General features: G+C 42.0%; 1 protein-coding gene and 1 non-coding gene across 2 annotated transcripts in view; both read right to left on the minus strand.

Moving 5' to 3' along the window:
- Nucleotides 1–20,323, minus strand: part of RORB (RAR related orphan receptor B) — a 190,509-nt gene that overhangs the window by 158,373 nt on the left and 11,813 nt on the right. The gene's annotated exons all lie outside the window — the stretch shown is intronic.
- LOC119948566 lies at nucleotides 19,984–20,121 on the minus strand. The gene has a single exon (XR_005456954.1). It is a non-coding gene; the product is annotated as a small nucleolar RNA SNORA7 (small nucleolar RNA).

Below are 20,323 nucleotides of genomic sequence, written 5' to 3' on the forward strand. Positions count from 1 at the left end.
AGCGTGAAGCTCTGTGCTAATGAGATTTAGAAGTACTTGAATCGTTAGAAGAGAGCTCTTCATATGTGTTTTATACAGTGTTCACTTTTAATAGAGTAATAGTGATTTACTGTGAGTAACCTATTCATCAAAGTGCATTATTCTATTCTTGAATTTATTCTCCATGTTCTGTGGATAATTGAGCAATGGCTCTAGTTTATGGGTTGTTTCATGTGAAGGATCACCTGCACACATTCTGATTTATGCTTCTTCTCTTTTTGGCAACTATTTTTAGAATCAGGTAACAATGCAATCCTCGAGGGAGGCATGCCCCAGACAATGGGCTGCATTTTAAATGATCCCTCTCAGTAGATACAGTTAGTCACCATCCCATAGAGACTGGCATCTTCTGCTGCTTTGCTCATTTAGGAAAGGTGCTAGAGTGAGCTTAATTTGCCGATTTAGTTCAGCCAGCATACAGAGGATAACATATTTTGTTTGAATCACACAACGAAATACAACTGATGATTTTATTTTTTGGAATAGAGGGGAGTCATCTCCATTTTCTCATCTCCGAGAGAATTTGCTGTTTAATGCTTTATAGCTACAAATATGATGGGCCTGATCATTGGCAATTGTTCTCGTTGAAGGTGCCTTCCATACTTCCAATGGAAATCCAGAAACGCGACACAATTAGCTAATCTGCAAATGACTGATGTTCTGCACACACTAAGCCCTCAATAAACGCCACTGATTGATTAATTAATGTGTGGAGAACTGAAAAAGGGGAGGTGTAAATAAAGTAGTCCTATTTAGCTCAAGAGCTAGAACAGGATTCCAAGAAGAAACTATTAACGAGCTTGTCATACATACTGTTTACATTAATCAAAACAAGCATTGCTTATGCCTGTGCTATCCTAATGAAACAAAAAGAGAGCAAGGGTCTTGCAGGGTACCATGCTACTGAATTACTGGATGGCTTTAAAAACACCTGCATTTGAGAAGTTTGGAACATTTCAATGGTATTCTGTCCTCATGCGTTGCTAAGGGGTTAAATGTTCTCTCCTATTTCACAGATGGGGAAATTGAGGCAAATTAAACTATCATTCCTATCAAAAACTTGCTTCAAAAGACAGAATCAGCTGGAAATAGAACACAAATCTCCTTCCTGCCTGCCTCTTGAGCACATTCTCCTATAATTTGATCCAGCATTCATGATGAGACACAGCAGAGGTGGAGATGAACTTTGAAGAGTCCTGGGAAATATCAAAAAAGATGTAGTGCAGAATGTCACACCAATTATTGGTAGAATGAGATAGTGCAAATTAATTTCAAAGTATGTCTGTGTAGGAATATCTAAGAGCCCTTAAGATGGGGAGAGAGGAGAGTGTGTGTACTTAGCATAAGGATATTCATTCATTCATTCATTCTTTCAATCGTATTTATTAAGCGATTACCGTGTGCAGAGCACAGTACTAAACGCTTGGAAAGTGCAATTCAGCAACAGATGGAGACAATCCCTACCGAACGAGATATTTGGTCATGGGTTCAAATCCCGGCTCTGCCGCTTGTCGGCTGTGTGACTTTGGGCAAGTCACTTAACTTCTCTGTGCCTCAGTTCCCTCATCTGGAAAATGGGGATTAAGACTGTGAGCCCCACGTAGGACAATCTGATCACCTTGTATCTACCCCAGTGCTTAGAACAGTGATCTGCGCATAGTAAGCACATAACAAATGCCAATATATGTATGTATATACATATATATATATATATATATATTTCACTGTGTCTTTGGGCAACACTCTGGGGACGAGGCTGGGGATGGGCTTCGAGCAATTCTGCTAATATTGTAGCCACTCTTGCTCTATTCATCCCTTTAACACACCTCAAAGTGCTTTGTTGGAGAATTATGGAGTGGGCAGTAGCACAAGTAAAGAGTTATTCTCTGCCTGAAGCAGGCTTCTTTAGAGAATGAGGGAGGGGACAAAAGAAAGTCACTTTCCTCTCCCTCACTGCCAAGAGTAAATTTTTGCTTCCTTAGAAGGCCGAGGCAGGAGAGATACTAAAGATACAATCAAAGGGAGGGTGGCTTCTTATTAATTCCTAAATAATTGGAAATGGGAGAAGGGCATAATTCTTCAATTCTCTTCCCCACCCTTCCTCCACCCACCCCACCTTCAATTCACTGGAGGGACTGGGGGGTGGGGGGGGGTAGCCCTGATCTGTGGGCCCAGGCAGGAGATCTCAAAGTCATTCTCATTTGACATGAACTAATTCTTCAAAGTCCATTCAAACTAGCTTTTGACTTTTGATTTGGGGATAAAAAATGATTTACCAAAGGGGAAAAAATCAATATGCCTGACTGAAATTTGCTCATAAAGGTGAAGGTGGCTAGTTATCCTGATTAGTTTCTACTGAAACTTCAATTCTACTTCAATGACTCAGAGAAAATATTCGTGGATAACCCATTCTACATCTGCTATAAAACTTAAAAAGGGATAATTTACCTCATTTACGTGCCCTTTCTGCCTCTTAGATTGTGAGCCCCATGTGGGACAGGGACTGAGTCTGACCTGATTATGTCTTTTCTACCCCAGTGCTCAGCACAGTGCTAGGCACATAGTAAACCCTTAATGAATACCATAGCTAACTATATGTTGTTACTGCTGCAATTCACCATATGAAGTACCTTGGTTATATGACTGGATCCTTAATTGAACTCAATATATCCAGTATGAACTCAATATGTAGACATGGATATACTGAGTTCAATATATTGAGGAATCTACTGAGTTCAGCTTAAAGATACAAAATTCTCTAATGATAGCATCTATGACACAGTCAGGTCTAAATTAATGGTGGGTCCTGAAAGGTTCTTTTTTTTTCGGGGGGGCGGGTGCTAATTAGGTTCTTTGGTGGGAGGGAAAATAGGCCGGTCAGCAGCAGTTACTCACCAAACTGAAATAGAAGTGTAGTTGTGTAAAGTTTATTGGCTCAGTTCAGCTACCTTGAGTGGGTAAATCAAGTTTTATATACATAAATCTTGCTTTGATTTTTTTTCCCTTTGGGACATATACAGCAAACTAGTGTAGGTGTAGTAGCAGAACAGCATTGTACAATGCCAGTTCCTTGTAGATAAGGCAGCAGAAGGGCAAGGAATAGGACCAAAGTGTATTGCTTGTGATAATCTTGTGGGATGTGAAATAACTAGAATTGTATTTAGTGGTTCAGTGGGAGCAGAAGAGAATCCCTGTCCTTAGAGTATAACTAATATGTCAAATAAGAGGAGCAGCATGGCCTAGTGGTAAGAGCAAGGGCTTGGGAGTCAGGGGTTGTGGGTTCTAATCCTGGCTCTGCCACTTGTCTGCTGTGTGACCTAGGGCAAGTCACTTAATCTCTCTGTGCCTCGGCTACCTCATCTGTAAAATGGGGATTAAGACTGTGAGCCCCATGTGGGACAACCTGATTACCTAGTATCTATCCTAGTGCTTAGAACAGTGCTTGGCACATAGTAAGCACTTACCAAATACTATAATTATTATTATTATAATTATTAAATATGACAAGAATTTTCATCAGTGAATATTGTAAAACTCTTGCCATCATTATAGCCCTAGAACTACATCTATGGATATTATTTGGACTACTTTCACTAATCATGGCCCCACAATCCTGTGGCAGTGCAGCTCTGGGAACTATGGCTGAAACAGGTAATGAGGAGTAAAGACCCTAGCATTTTATCCTGATCTCCTCCTACTCTGCTCTGTGATTTTGTTGAAGTGACTAGTTTTTCTGTAAAGCAGTAGAAAGGAACATTTCTATTTCTCATTTATAATCAATCAATTATATTTATTGAGCACTTACTGTGTGCAGAGCACTATACTAAGCGCTTGGGAAGTACAAGTCGGCAACACATAGAGACAGTCCCTACCCAACAGCGGGCTCACAGTCTAGAAGGGGGTGACAGAGAACAAAACCAAACATACTAACAAAATAAAATAAATAGAATAGATATGTACAAGATAAATAGAGTAATAAATATGTACATATATACATATATACAGGTATATATACATATATACAGGTACATTTATAAAAGGGTAGGGACACCATCTATCTGAATGCTATGTGGAGTAGCTAGCAAAACAAGCGTTAGCAGAAAAACAAATGGATGTTGGTTGTACCACAATCAGTTCAGGCTTTGTAATGGACTCTGGTGTCCATGGAAGGTGATAATGTTAAATGTGAACAAAAATTATCACTGTTACAAGTGACTTGTTAGGAATATTTTAAATTTTTTTTTTCTTTAGGATGGGTTTCTGATGATGCATGTCAGGAATTAAGAGGAAATATATATGTTTAAGAAGGGTTCTGATCTTCACAGCATTAAAGCTGGTGAGTCTGCGTAGCCAGAATGAAAAACTGTAGGTAATTGTAAAATGATAGGGGCAGGAGAAATTGAAACATGTTTGGCAGGAGAAAGTCAGGTCCTCCTCTAGCAGAAAGTCCACATCAGCATTTACTTAGAAAATTACTTATAAAAGAATTATAGAAGCAGTCATTAAGTATCAATATTCTCTGAGCAAATTCATATCTTTCAGTCTGTAAGTATCAATATTCCCTGTGAAAACTCATATCTTTGTTCTTTGCTCTCTCTCTCTCTTTCTTTCTCTCTCTCTCTCTCTCTCTTTGAATTTCCTATAAAAGCTAAATTAAGTCTCTTGGGCACTGCACCACTAAACAAGACTCTCTTCTAGTCCATTGTGATGGAAGTAAATGTACTCAGGAGGCAGATGTACTTGAAGGAAAGGCTAAAGTATCTCCTTTCCCTGAATTCCCCGATCTTTCGAAAGACTTTCCTATCTTCTATCCCCTAAACCGCTACACACAAATACATATAGAGCCACTTCAGTTTACTGAGTGGGAATAAAAAAAAACCCCAAAACCCTCACAGTAGACACTCGTGAGTAACTCCAACATTCAGAGCACATGATTCGTCCTAAAGTCTCTTGTACGATATTTCCATTCTGTACAGTTGGCATACTAAGAAACTTTCTCTTTAGTGCACGCCAGATATGTTAACAGGATGTAACAAAGGCATAGCCAGCAGCCTGTAACTCAATAATAAGTCAATTTAGCTGTCCCTGAGGCTTCCAGTTTACTGCAGGCAATAATGAAGTTCTAAAGTTGAAAGTTTCCCCAACTTAAACTCTGTTAACATCAGGCACTAAATTTACTGGCAGGATAATCAGTACATTTTTATTATGCCAATTACTGAAGTTCAGCACTGCCATTTAGTGGAAAAAGGTACATATTTGTAAGGTCATTTCCAGGTAATCAAAACAAGGCAAACACATTTTAAAAATCTAAGCGATAGAAAGCAAATTCCATCTCTGACAGAAAAATTACTTTTCTCTGTCTATCATCCCAGTCATTTACTAGACTACCCACGGGGAATACTAATCTCCTACTGAGGTTGATTATCGACTTAGAAATAGATTTTTTTTTTCAGAAACGGCAAGTTAACTACTATAGCATACATTTACATGGGTTTATTCCATAAATTATATGTTATGATAATTGCAAGTTTTGGTCTGAAATTTTCTGGAAAGCCAAAGGACATCTCTTTAAGTACAGTACCTATTTTATGTTGTTATGCTCATTATTGTTCTTTGCACCTAGAGATTACTGCAAATTATTTTATTTCCTATGCCACACCTCTCACTGTCGGCAGATAGGATCCAGTCAGGGACCACTGGTGGAAATTTCTATTTAGAGCCTTTGCAGGAAATACATGTCCGCAAATGAATAAAACTACTAACCATTTATAGCAACCATTAAAACACCATTTATAGAGTGTTTTAACTAATGAATAACTCTGAACATACTCTACAAAATACTGCTAGACTTAGTTCCTAGAGTGAGGGATGATGTTGGGGAGGGACCGTCTCTATATGTTGCCAATTTGTAGTTCTCAAGCGCATAGTACAGTGTTCTGCACACAGTAAGCACTCAATAAATACGATTGAATGAATGAATGAATGAATGAATGAGGGATGATGTATTCTAACTCTACTGTACTCTCCCAACCAATCAAAGCCTATTTATTGAGCACTTACTCTGTGCAGAGCACTGTACTAAGCCCTTGGGAGAGCACAGTAGACATGAACTCTGTCCTCGAGGGATGCAAAATTGAAGTATTTAGTACCATGCTCTGCACACAGTAGGCACTCAATAAATACTATTGATTGATCGATGAATAATGGCAATCGCAATTTTATTGTACAGGCAGTTTTTTTGTGGTGATATTTGTAAAGTGAGTGCTAGGTGCCAAGCACTGTACTAAGCACTGGGGAGGATACAAGATAATCAAGTCCCACATGGGGCTCATAGTCTAAGTAGGAGCGAAAACAGGTACTGTTTTACAGATGAGGGAACTGAGGTACAGAGAAGTTAAGGGACTTGCCCAAGGTCACATAGCAGTCAAGTGTCAGAGCAGGGATTAAAACTCGGGTCCCCCGACTTTCAGGCCTGTGCTCTTTCCAATGGGCAACAGTGCTTCCCAATACCATTGCATGCTTACTTATTGACTGATTATATTTTATGCAAAACTTTTTAGTCTTGAGCTTAACTTTCTAAATGATGACAAGGATTTTGAGCCTTATATGTATTAGACTGTTTTATGGAATATTAAGACTCATACGTAGTCACAGATTTACTGTTAATAAGGCAAAATTAAACGCTAAATGTTGCTTGTTTCCTGCCTCGGCATGCACATGATTGGAGAATCAATCACAGGTATCTACTGAGCATATACTATGGACAGAACACTGTATTCAGCACTTTGGAGTACAAACACTAGAGTTGATGGACATGACGCCTGCTCTCAAGGAGCTTACAATGTAGTGGAAACGAAGAAGGGAGCACAATCTGGTTCAACCCCCTCACCAGTAGTGAGAATATGTCACGTTAATCCAAGCACTTAACCTATTCCGCTCTGATTACTGTATTGGCCTCCTTGTTGACCTCCCTGCCTCCTGTCATGAGAAGCGGCATGGCTTAGTGGATAGAGCATGGGCCTGGGGTCCAATACCGGCTCCGTCACAGGTCTGCTGTGTGACCTTGGGCACATCATCTAACTTCTCTGGGCCTCACTTGTCACATCTGTAAAATGGGGATAAGAGTGTGAGCCCCATATGGGATAAGGGACTGTGTCCAACCTGATTAACTTGTACCTACCCCAGATCTTAGAACAGTGCTTGGCACATAGTAAGTGCTTAACAAGTACAATAATAATCATTATTATTGCCTCTCCCCACTCCAGTCAATACTTCCCTCTGCTGCCTGGATCATTTTTCTACAAAAACATTCAGTCCATGTTTCCCCACTCCTCAAGAACCTCCAGTGGTTGCCCATCCACCTCTGCATCCAACAGAAACTCCTTCCCATTGGCTTTAAAGCACTCAATCTCCTTTTCCCCTCCTACCTCACCTCGCTAGGCTCCTATTACAACACTGCCTGCACACTTTACTCCTCTAATGCCAACCTACTCACTGTACCGCAATCTCGTCTTTCTTGCCGCTGACCTCTCACCCTGCCTCTGACCTGGAACGCCCTCCCTCTTCATCTCCCACAGATAATTACTTTCCCCCACTTAATAATAATAACAATAATAGTGGTATTTGTTAAGGACTTACGACTACTACTACTAATAATAATGATACCATTTATTAAGCGCTTACTGTGTGCAAAGCACTATTCTAAGCACTGCTCTTTCCACTAAGCCACGCTGCTTCTCTATGTGCTTCTCACTTCAAAACCTTATTGAAGGCATATCTCCTCTAAGGGGCCTTCTCTGATTAAGCCTCTTTTCCTTTTCCTTCTCTCCCTTCTATGTCACCTTGACTTCCTCCTTTTATTCATTCTCCCCTCCTACCCGCACAGCACTTATATACATATCTGTAATTTACTTGTTTATATTAATGTCCGTCTCCCCTTCTAGACTGTAAGATCACTGTGGACAGGAGCTGTTATATTGTACAGTTCTCTGCACAGAGTAAGCACTCAATAAATATGATTGAATGATTGATCCCATTTCAGCCTCTTTATCACAGGGATACCTGCCTATTAATATCCTCATATCGGGCATATGGTGATAGGGCCTCCCTTCGAGGACAGAGAATCTGTGCAAAGGAACTGATTAAAGTACCACTCCAACATCCTCTTTCCTGCTTGTTATTCATTCGATCGTATTTATTGAGCACTTACTGTGTGCAGAGCTTCCGCTGGGACAAAGAGCACAATGAATGAGTAGGGGGGCAGGGGTGTAGCACATTGCAGAGTACATTTTTTCTGTGAAGGACCCATTGAGAGCCAAAGTGATCACATCATAGTGCTGATGCTGTTCTATAGTACCACAACCCAGTAGTAGGTTGCTCAGATAGCCGATGTGGGTTTTTTTGCCCATGTTAGCCAGCTATTTTTTGGGATTCCTGCTGGGTTTGTCCACCTTGTGGCATCCCTTTGTGGTTCTTCAGTCAGAAACCTTAGCCACTGATGGCATACCCCCAGCAGGCATTCCCCTACTTTCAGAGTCAGGACAATAACAATAATAATAATAATAATAATAATACAATTTTGTTAAGCATTTACTATGCCCTAAGCCCTGTACTAAGCACTGGGGTAATAATAATAACAAAGGTATTTGTTAAGTGCTTACTATGTGCCAGGCACTGTTCTAAGCACTGGGATGGATAGAGGCAAATCGGGGTGGACACAGTCCCTGTCCCACGCTGGGCTCATGGTCTCAATCCCCATTTTACAGATGAGGTAACTGAGGCCCAGAGAAGTGAAGTTACTTGCCCAACGTCACAAAGCAGACAAGTCGAGGAGCCGGGATTAGAATCCACGTCTCCTGATGCCCAGGGTCCTGCTCTTTCCCACCAGACCATCAACAGGACTATGTAAACCCTGTTTGAATGGCAACATAAATGCCAACAAGCATTTGTCTTGTAAAGGTGCCTCAACCTCTTTTCCTGTGGCCATGAGTCACTTTGGGAACCAAATTTGCACTGAATCATTTCTAGTCAATATTTTGTAAATCTTCATCTGAGAAATAGGTTCTCCAGGGTTTTAAGATAAATTAACTGGGTATCATAGAACAGTATCCGAAGTGGGTTGAGAAAAATTCTCAGTTGAGTCAAATCAGCTATGTGAATTATGAAAACGGGAGCAAAAGAGGGCTGAGGCTGCGTTATGTATCCTTTCATAAAATGACTTTCAAAACAATCAGATAAATACTACCAAATCCATGGGGAAATTCTGAAAACCCTAAAGCAAGAACAAAGAAGAGCAGATAGGGCAATTTTACACTTTCAAACAGGAAAGAATAAGCTTTTAAATCAGTGTTTACATTTTCCAACTTGGTAAGCTCTTTGAGGGTACGACTCGTTTCTACCAACTCTATTGTGTTGTATTCTTCCATGCGGTTAGTATAGTGCTCTACACACAGGAAGTATGCAACACATACCAGTGATTGACTGATTGATTAATCTTGGCTTAACTAGGGAGAAATGAATTCGAGCAAAGGAAGTGACCATTCTGATTTAGGAGATCTCTTTTCCAGCAATGTAAGTGATCATATTTGACCAAATTTTGGACAGTATATAGGGGCAAAAGAGCCATTAAATATAGTTTTTTTGAACTCCTCCTGGTCAGAAGAATTAGGAGAGAAAACGAAAACCAAATCCAAACTTCTTACATCATTGTTTCTCAACAGCAGACCTGTACATGTTTCAGGTAGCAGCTTGCCTAGGGATAGTTACAGATAACTTGGTTAGAGAAGCAGTGTGGCCTCGTGGATGGAGCCTGGGCCTAAGAGTCAGAAGGATCTGGGTTCTAATCCCGGCTCCACCACGTGTCTGCTGCGTGATCTTGGGCAAGTCACTTAACTTCTCTGTCCCTCAGGTTCCCTCATCTGTAAAATGGGGATTAAGACTGTGAGGCCCATGTGGGGCATGGGTTGTGGCCAACCCGATTACCTTGTATCTAACCCAGCATGTAATATAGCGCCTGGCACATAGTAAGCACTTAACAAAAACCATAAAAACAAAACAAAACTGAAGTCATGGGAGCAGATGAGCTCCCCAAGGGAGTGAGTGCTCTTTTGTACATATCAACTTACTCGATGTACTATTTAAACACTTTCTTTGTCCTGTTTCTTCTCCCATTAGTACTAGTAATGAGATAGTAGTGGAATAGTAGTAATAATGCTTATTGAGCATCCACTGAATGCAATGCACTGTACTAAGTGCTAGGGACAGAACAGAAGCAAAAGACACATTCCCTGTCCATAATGACCTTATATTCTAACAGCAGGGCAGGGCTTGTGACTTCAACCTCTGCCACATTCTCCCAGTGCTTAGTACCATACTCTCCACATGGTATGTGCTCAGTAGGTATTATTGATTGATTTTCTACCTAGTTTCTCACTTTTGCTGCCTGTATGAAACAAGCATGGTGAGTGAAGAAGGGACCAGTGATGTTCTAGTAAAGAAAATATTGGGAAACATTCCACAATTTATCTCTATGTGGAAAAAACCCCACAAGGACAGTTTTTCCACTTCACCACTACTGCACAAATCAATCACCCACTGTACAATTGTACTGCAATTACCCAGCTTGGGTATGCCAGAGATAACAGTACCTCCGCCCCCACCCGTGGTCCACTGGGTTCAGGCCCTTTCCAAACCCTCCAACTGACCTATTCCCTGTCCACAATAAGAACTTAAGAACATAAACAAATTCATTAATAGGCCACACCAATAGCCCATCAAACCCAGTGTTGGATCTCCAAACATGTCAACTGGATGTTAGGGGGAATAATGTGATCCTTGCCCCTTTGGACATCCATCCTCTTTGGTGGAGATGTGTCACCTAACATCTCAAGCTTTTCCCTTTTCTTCCAAAACCTTCCTTCCTAGTGATCATCTTGGACTTTTTGTCCATGAATTTATACAAACCCTCCTGGAACCTCCCTTTATTTACTGTCTGCCCAGCCCCCTGGGGTAATGAGTTCTATTTTCTTACTTGTAAGCCTGCCCATATTATTTGGGGCAGGAGTAAAAAGTGCCCTGGCATTTGGGGCCCCCTGCTTCCATTGTCACCAGGTCCTCCCGTCACCTTAAACTGGCAACACCTTGGTCAGTGAATAATCTTTGAAAATGCAACAAGTTGTCAGAAAATTTCTTCAATTTAGACAGCAGTTTTGCAATTCCCACATCCTTTTGACACAGGGTTCACGCTAAATGAACAGGTCAACTACAATTCGACCACTTGCAGCAACAAATCTAGCTTTTCATATGCTAGCATCATTCCTGATTACATATCGAAGGCCCTCTGTGAGAAAGACCCGATCCTAGACACTTGGGAAAAATTAAATATTCAAAGGTTAATCAAGTGAAATGTTCCCTGGGCCAATGAACTCATATCTGAAAGGGATATATTAAAATAGGGAAGGATGAATAAAATGCTCTCTGCTGTGAGCTAACAAAAGTATGGAGAAAATAGCATTTTGCTTCTGTTTCATAACACCTTACAACGTTTTATCAGTAACAGTAAATTTAATTATAACGTGGTACCTTGTTTTTGCATAATATCTTTCTGCCGGAGAAGTTAAAGGACTTTCCATGTAATCAGCCTGATTCTTCCCCAAGCATAGGAGGCAGAGTCCTGTCTAAAAGGAGCATGGGTATCCTTTTAGGCACCTTAGCGAGAGTGGAGATGGAGGAAGAGAATCACCCCTCTACCTACCCCAAGAAGAGTAGTGGTCTGTGCCTCCCAGCCTAATGAAGTTCAGTTAAGACTGAACTCCTTGTCTTCCCTCCCAAATCCTGCCCTCTCCCTGTCTTTCCCATCACTGTTGATGGCACTACCATTCTTCTCGTCTCACAAGCCCGCAACCTTGGTGTCATCCTCGACTCCGCTCTCTCGTTCACCCCTCACATCCAAGCCGTCACCAAAACCTGCCGGTCTCACCTCCGCAACATTGCCAAGATCCGCCCTTTCCTCTCCATCCAAACAGCTCCCCTGCTCGTTCAAGCTCTCGTCCTATCCCATCTGGATTACTGTATCAGCCTCCTCTCTGATCTCCCATCCTCCTGTCTCTCCCCACTTCAATCCATACTTCACGCCGCTGCCCAGATTATCTTTGTCCAGAAACGCTCTGGGCATGTTACTCCCCTCCTCAAAAATCTCCAGTGGCTACCAATCAACCTACGCATCTGGCAAATACTCCTTACCCTCGGCTTCAAGGCTCTCCATCACCTCACCCTCTCCTACCTCAGCTCCCTTCTCTCCTTTTACAGCCCAGCCCACACCCTCCGCTCCTCTGCCACTAATCTCCTCACCGTGCCTCGTTCTCGCCTGTCCCGCCATCGATCCCCGGCCCACGTCATCCCCCGGCCTGGAATGCCCTCCCTCTGCCCATCCGCCAAGCTAGCTCTCTTCCTCCCTTCAAGGCCCTACTGAGAGCTCACCTCCTCCAGGAGGCCTTCCCAGACTGAGCCCCCTCCTTCCTCTCCCCCTCCTCCCCCTCTCCATCCCCCTGCCTTACCTCCTTCCCTTCCCCACAGCACCTGTATTTATGTATATATGTTTGTATGTATTTATTACTCTATTTATTTTACTTGTACATATTTATTCTATCTATCTTATTTTGTTATTATGGTTTGTTTTGTTCTCTGTCTCCCCCTTCTAGACTGTGAGCCCACTGTTGGGTAGGGACCATCTCTATACGTTGCCAACTTGTACCTCCCAAGTGCTTAGTACAGTGCTCCGCAATCAATCAATCAATCAATTGTATTTATTTAGCGCTTACTGTGTGCGCTTACTGTAAGCGCTCAATAAATACCATTGAATGAATGAATAATGAAAAGGCACATTGCCCAGGGTGTGGTGTAAGCAGGCTAGGGTGGAACTGCCAGCCACATATTTTTGTCAATTCTTTCACCTGACTGCTGAGGCTGGTAAAGAGAGAAGAGTTAGACTCGCTTCAGGATAGAGGGATTTATTCCCTTCCCAACACAATGAGAGTATAAGGGGCAATGACGCTCACTGTTTTATTTATCATCATTATGCCCCTTCAAAAGTGAGGAAACAAGCAGAATTATGCCCATTTCACTGATGATAGAACTGAGGCACCAGGGTAATCAGTTTTGAAGCCAGAACGTTGATTCCCAGGCCCATACTCCTGCCATGAGAAGGAACTGCTTCCCATATATACAATCTTAGTCTTAATGACTTGCACCATAAATGAGAAGCAGCGTGGCCCTAAAGGATAGAGCCCAGGCCTGGTAGTCAGAAGGACCTGAGTTCTAATCCTGGTTTTGCCCCATGTCTGCTGTGTGACCTTGGGCAAGTCACTCAGCTTCTCTATGCTTCAGTTACTTCATCTGTAAAATGGGGATTAAGACTGTGAGCCCCACATGGAACATAAACTGTGTCCAACCTATTAGCTTGCACCTACCCCAGAACTTAGAACAGTGCTTGGCACATAGAAAGTGTTTAATAGCAAGCACATAAACTAGCACTTAAACTTGTAAAAGCACAAGTTGTAGAGAAACAGCATGACCTAATGGGTAGAGCATGGGCCTGGGAATCAGAAGGACCTGGGTCCTAATCCCGGCTTTGCCACATGTCTGCCATGTGACCTTGGGTAAGTCACTTAACTTCTCTGTGCCTTAGTTACTTCATCTGTCAAATGAGAATTAAAAGTGTGAGCCTCACGTGGGACAGGGACCATGTCCAACCTGATCAACTTGTATCTACCCCAGCACTTAGAACAGTGCTTGGCACAAAGTCAGTGCTTAACAAGTACCATAATAATAATAATAATAATTATATATTATTATTATATAAATATTATAATCCTCTTTTGCAAACGTAGTAACAGATTCACAAAGAAATAAACTGGTTTGCCTACGGTCACTGTTTGCTTTTTCTTTTTTGTCTTTCCCTTGGTTTGTGCCAAGTGCAGTATTGTATTTGCAGGATAGAGCATGCGAAAGATTATTTCTCAAAGACACTCACACTCGTGGATGCAGTCTCACCGTCAGCCACGTCTTCTTCAAACCCAAGGACAACTCTACCAGAGCACCAGAGCAAAGTACAAGAATGAAATACGCAATATCACATTCTACAATTCATGTCAACAGGCACGTTGGTTACTTGTATCTGTTATTTAATAGCACAAAACATTATGTACTTCCATATTCAGACTTTTTGTAAAACAAGTGCTCTCTGATTTCTGAATCTGAGACTGGAGACAATCTTTGATCCTTATGTTTAATATAATATTAATTTGAAATGTTTAATATTTTAAATGCTAAGAAATTTCATCATTTCACTTGGGACTGCTGAAAAGAGTAAGGTAATTAGGAAGAATTTTTAAGATGAGCTCTAAGACTACTTTTACTTGGCTTACCAAACCACATTCTCCTCCATTTCTTGCATAAATATTATTATTACGGCTATCTAATGCCTCTTTTGTAAAGAAATGAGACTGAATCTGAATGTCCCACTTGAGTTTATATAGCCCTGTTAAAAATTATTCTCCAAAATAAATAGGAAAAACCAGCTGCACAGATCACAAATGCTAGGGAAAATGAAAAGAAATATAAAAATAAATGAGTGAAAAATGTACTTTATATCTAGCAAACAAAAGGGAATAATCTGAAATAAATGCAAATCAGCATTACCATTTAAAAGTATTCTGATATTAGTGTTTCACCCCATGATAAGATCAATTAAGCGACCTAGAAACAAACGTCTAAAGAGAGGATAGTGACTCAGTGCATGCATGAAAAGGCAAAGAGAAAACTGCAGAAACACAAGTCAACCATAAGGTAAAGACAGAGCATCACCCACAACGATGTGGTCCAAATCAATTTTAAAATGTAAAGAAAATCCGAGGAAAAGATGCATAACCAGATAGTTTGATGCAAGATAAACCATATAGGTTCAGCACACTAAGTTATATTAGGCCTTTCTTGAGCAAGCAAATAATAATGAATTGGTCACTACTAATGATAATGATAATCAGTATTTGTTAAGCGCTTACAATGTGCGAAGCACTGTTCTAAGTGCTGGGGGGGGGATACAAGGTGATCAGGCTGTACCACATGGGGCTCACAGTTTTAATCCCCATTTTATAGATGAGGTAACCGAGGCACAGAGAAGTTAAGTGACTTGCCCAAAGTCTCACAGCTGACAAATGGCAGAGCTGGGATTAAAACCCATGACCTTTGGCTCCCAAGCCCGGCTCTTTCCATTGAGCCACACTGCTTCTATAGTATTTGTTAAGCACTTACTATGTGCCAAGCACTGTTCTAAGCGCTGGGGTAGATACAAGGTCATCAGTTTGTCCCACAAGGGGCTCACAATCTTAACCCCCATTTTACAGTTGAGGTAACTGAGGCACAGAGAAGTGAAGTGGCTTGTCCAAAGTACTAATAATAGTATTTATTAAGTATGTGCTATGAACCAAGTGCCGGGATAGATGCAATAAAATCGCTGACCCACATGGGGATCATAATCTAAGAGGCGGGGGAAGTACATTATCCTCATTATACATATCCTGTATATATGTTTGTACATATTTATTACTCTATTTATTTATTTATTTATTTTACTTGTACATATCTATTCTATTTATTTTATTTTGTTAGTATGTTTGGTTTTGTTCTCTGTCTCCCCCTTTTAGACTGTGAGCCCACTGTTGGGTAGGGACTGTCTCTATATGTTGCCAACTTGTACTTCCCAAGCGCTTAGTACAGTGCTCTGCACACAGTTAGCGCTCAATAAATACGATTGATTGATTGATTGATTGATTTTACATGAAACTGAGGGTCGGTGAGGTTAAGTAACTTGCCCAAGGTCACGGAGCAGCCTCACGGCAGATCTGGGACCAGAACTTTCTCTACCTTTCCAATGTCAATCCTTAACACTGATGGCCATGATTCACCAAAACACCTTTTTAAGGTGACGACATTTCCCTGAGAAACATTCTATACTTCTGCTTCCATGGAACCCCACTGGATATTAATAATGGATCCTCAATGATTAAAAAGCGAGCATAACAAGCAATGTTGAACGCTGATGAAGTTTCAATTTCAGGACCTGCTGATTTCCTGGATACCTTGTCTGGGAAAGGCTAGTAAAATCAGGCTCATCTTCAGATTCTTAAGAAAAGAACAAGTTGGCAAGATCTTCATGCAAAAAATTAGATTCCCAAGGTTAAAAAAGACTTTTCAATAGAAACCTGTTAATGAGTGTGAAATAAAACTTGCAGTAACCCACAGGACTCATTTTTTTTTACAAAATGACTAGAAATATTTAGCACATTCTATTTGAGTGTGCATTTTGTAAATTTGTAATTTGGCAATAATTATTAGCACTTACTACATTTAATGATAGATCTCAAAATGCTCTATAAACATTCAGTCTCACAATCGTCCTTTAAAGCAGATAAATATAATTATCCTTATTTACAGATCAAAAGTATGCAAAAATAAATTATTTGCACAGCAAAACGGAGTTAAGTACTTTTGTACGCTTGGTGTGAAAACCAAAAAACACAATACTAGATTTTGTGAGGAGTTTGCCCGCATCTTTACATTTTCCCTCCTTCTGATTATTTACTTCTCTTGTTATTTTTAAGTCTTGTCTTGGCCCTAAATTACCAGTGGGTTCAAATGTAAGCCTGATTAAATACAAACCAAGGCACAATTAGTTTTGCTGCTGGAATGCTCTCAGGTTCAGGTCCACTTTAAATTTCCAGCCCATTGATATTTTCAATTTTAAATAATTAATCGATAGTATTTACTGAGTACCTACCCCTGCAGAGCACCATGCTAAACTCTACTGAGAGCACAAAAGAATTAGAATATGTGCCCCCTGCCCTCAAGGAGCTTACAATCTAGCAGGGGAGAAAGTTACCGTCCTAAATTAGAGGTAGGAGAAATATAATATAAAGATCTGGACATAAGGGCTACGGGGAGCAAAGCCTGGGAAGGAGGGTATGTGTACCCGAGTGCCTAGGTGATGTTGAAGTGGCACTTGCCACTTCATATGGGTGGGGACATAAAAAATTAATCAGGGGAGGCGTTCTGAAGGAGATGTGTTTTCAGAAGAGCTCTGAAGATGGTGGGGGGGAGCAGTGCTCTGCTAGATGTGAAGGGGGAGGGAGTTCTAAGCAGGAAGGAGGGTGTGAAGAAGAAGTCAGCAGCCAGAGAGATGGGAATGAGGCAACATTGAGTAGGCGAGTTTGAGAGGAATGTAATGTGCAAGCTGGGGTGTTGGGGTGTAGTGGGGGAAGACAGTGAAGAAAAACGAAGGATAGAGATGACTTATGTGGATCGAAATGGGCAACCACTAGAGGTTTTGAGGAGTGGGGAGACATGCAGAGCACAAGGTCTTAGGAAAAATAACTGGGGCAGCAGAGTGAAGTATGGACTGGAGAGAGGAGAGACTGGAGGCAGGGAGATCACTGAGGAGGATGACACAATAGTCAATAAAGGATATGACAAGTTTCTGGGCCCTTTGGCAATAGTTGGTAAGCAGAGGAAGGGGGTGAATTCAAGTTGTGTTGCTGAGCATTAGCTAGGTCAAAGTTAGAATAGGTGAGGATGAATGTTAGATGGCCAAAGTTGGCCTGGTGCCTGGATTTCTGACAAATGGGCTCTGTGGCACAAGTGCAGAAGCAGAGGAGGTGTACTATGGAAGTGAGCCAGCATTGGGGCTTGGTGGTGTGAGATCGACGAAGGGACAAGGGGTGCGTGAGGGAGTTGAGTTCTGCGGCGAAGACAGAGGTTGAGGGTGTGAATTTGTGCATCAAGAAAGGGGAGATTGGGTAGGGTGTCCAAATTGGGCATAAAGACCCGGAATAAGTGAAGGGGGTCAATAGTCAGAGGTTTCTGTCAAGTCAGAGGTCAGTTGTGTGGCAAGGGTGTGTGCGTGTGTGTGTGTGTGTGTGTGTGTGTGTGTGTGTATAACAGAAGGCAGTTAAGGAAGTTTTGTTTGAAAAGTGGGGTTTCAGAGTTAGTGAAGCAAAGATAGTACAATAACAGTGATAATGAGATGTAGAATGTGTCCTAGTTGGTGAGTAGTTGAGGAGGGTGTAATAGGAGGTCGGCGGAGTTGAGGAGTGAGAGCAAGTGAGTGACTGGGGTGCCAACAGGAACATCCACATGGATGTTGAATTCCTCAGTCATCATTGTAAAGAAGGAAGAGGAGGAGGAAGGAACGTCACAAAGGCAACAAAATCACTCAGAAAATTGGAAGTGGAGCCAAGGGGAAGCTAGATGAGAACAACTAATAATGGTAGCAGGTGGTAGAGGCAGATTTGGGATACGAAGGAAGAGAAGGTGAGGGATGGGAGCAGAAGATGCAAAAGTGACATTGTGGGGTGAAGAACGGGCTGACTCCACCCTCTATCCCTGTGAGTTGGCGGGAGTGGGAGAAAGTGAAGTCTTTTAGAGGAGAGCCACAGGTGTGTCATCTGAAGTAGCCCAAGTTTATTTTTGTGTGTGTGATGCTTTTTGTTAAGCTTTTACTATGTGCCAGGCACTGTGCTTAGCGCTGGGGTAGATAAAAGATAATCGAGTTAGGCCCAGTTCATGTCCCACATGGGACTAACAGCCTTAATCCCCATTTTACAGATGAGGTCACCGAGGCACAGAGAAGCGAAGTGGCTTTCCCTAGGCCACAAAGAAAACAAGTGCTGGAACTGGGATTAGAACCCAGGTCCTCCGACTCCCAGGCCTGTGCTCCTTCCAAAAGGCCAAATCTTAGTGAAAGCCAGGAGGAGCAGGGATTGGGTCAGGAATAGGTTGAGGATGACTGGAAGTTTGACCTTAATGGAGTAGGGATTTCACAGGTTGCATTTAGATGGGGATGCAGTCGGGGAACAAGAGGGGCACAAGGATTGGGGATGGGCAGGATGACAGTGAACTAATGGGGTGTGATGCTAGAAATGGGTGGTTGGGGGGGGGGGGGGGCAATGGTGAGATACAAGGCCAGGGATGTGGTGAGCGGAGGGTAGGATGGGGGTGGACATAGAAGCAGCATGGCATAGTGGACAGAGCACGGGACTGGGAGTTAGAAGGTCATGGGTTCTAATCCCAGCTCCGCCACTTGTGTCCAACCCAACTTGCTTGTATCCATCCCAGTGCTTGGTACAGTGCCTGGCACATAGTAAGCACTTAACAAATACCACCATTATTATTATTGTTACGGTGAAGTCCCAGAGTCTCAAGGCCCACAGCTTCCAGCCACTGGTCAAGAGACTCCTTAGCAATTTCTACTACCAAGATAACATATATACAATAACCTGTGGTTCTCCAAAGGGCTTTTTCCCAAAGCCATAATTCCTCTAGTACCTCACTGGTTTTGTTAGAATGATCATATATAGAAGAGCTTAAATGCTAAGCTTGAATGTTATTATCTCCACGGAAAAGTGAGCCACTATTGTCTGGTCTTATGCTGCCGACTCATCTCCGACCCATAGCGACACCATGGACACAGAGTGGCTCAGTGGAAAGAGCACGGGCTTGGGAGTCAGAGGTCGTGGGTCCTAATCCCCGCTCCACCACTCGTCAGCTGTGTGACTTTGGCCAAGTCACTTAACTTCTCTGTGCCTCGGTTACCTCATCTGTAAAATGGGGACGAAAACTGTGAGCCCCACGTGGGACAACCTGATTACCTTGTATCTACCTCAGTACTTAGGACGGTGCTTGGCACGTAGTAAATGCTTAACAAATACCATCATTATCATTACTATTATTATTATCTCTCCCAGAGTGCCCCGCCTCCATCTGCAATCATATCCACAGAGTTTTCTTGGTAAAAATATGGAAGTGGTTTACCATTGCCTCCTGTACAGTAAACTTGAGTCTCCGCCCTCGACTCTCTCCCATGCCGCTGCTGCCCAGCACAGGTGAGTTTTGACTTGTATCAGATTGCCTTCCACTCGCTAGCCAGTGGCCAAGCTAGGAATGGAATGGATATGCCTCTGCTTGACTCCCCCTCCTGTAGTCGAGACGGGTAGAGTACTGGAAACTCTCCAGGTGCAGCCCTGAGAGGGGCAAGCCGTCATACGCCACATTAAAGAATATTGCCAGTAAATTTTGTACGCTGCTATACATTCTGAAACATAAATAGAATCAGTGAAAATACTTTGTTAAAAATTCCCACAGAGTCCTGCACCCTACTGATTTGATGTGTTTTTCCGAAGCAAATATTCTTTACCACCAGACTGAGTGGCATTTGCTCATCTTCACAATTGCA

Source organism: Tachyglossus aculeatus, chromosome X4 (assembly GCF_015852505.1).
Source record: "Tachyglossus aculeatus isolate mTacAcu1 chromosome X4, mTacAcu1.pri, whole genome shotgun sequence".
Taxonomy (NCBI): Eukaryota; Metazoa; Chordata; class Mammalia; order Monotremata; family Tachyglossidae; genus Tachyglossus; species Tachyglossus aculeatus.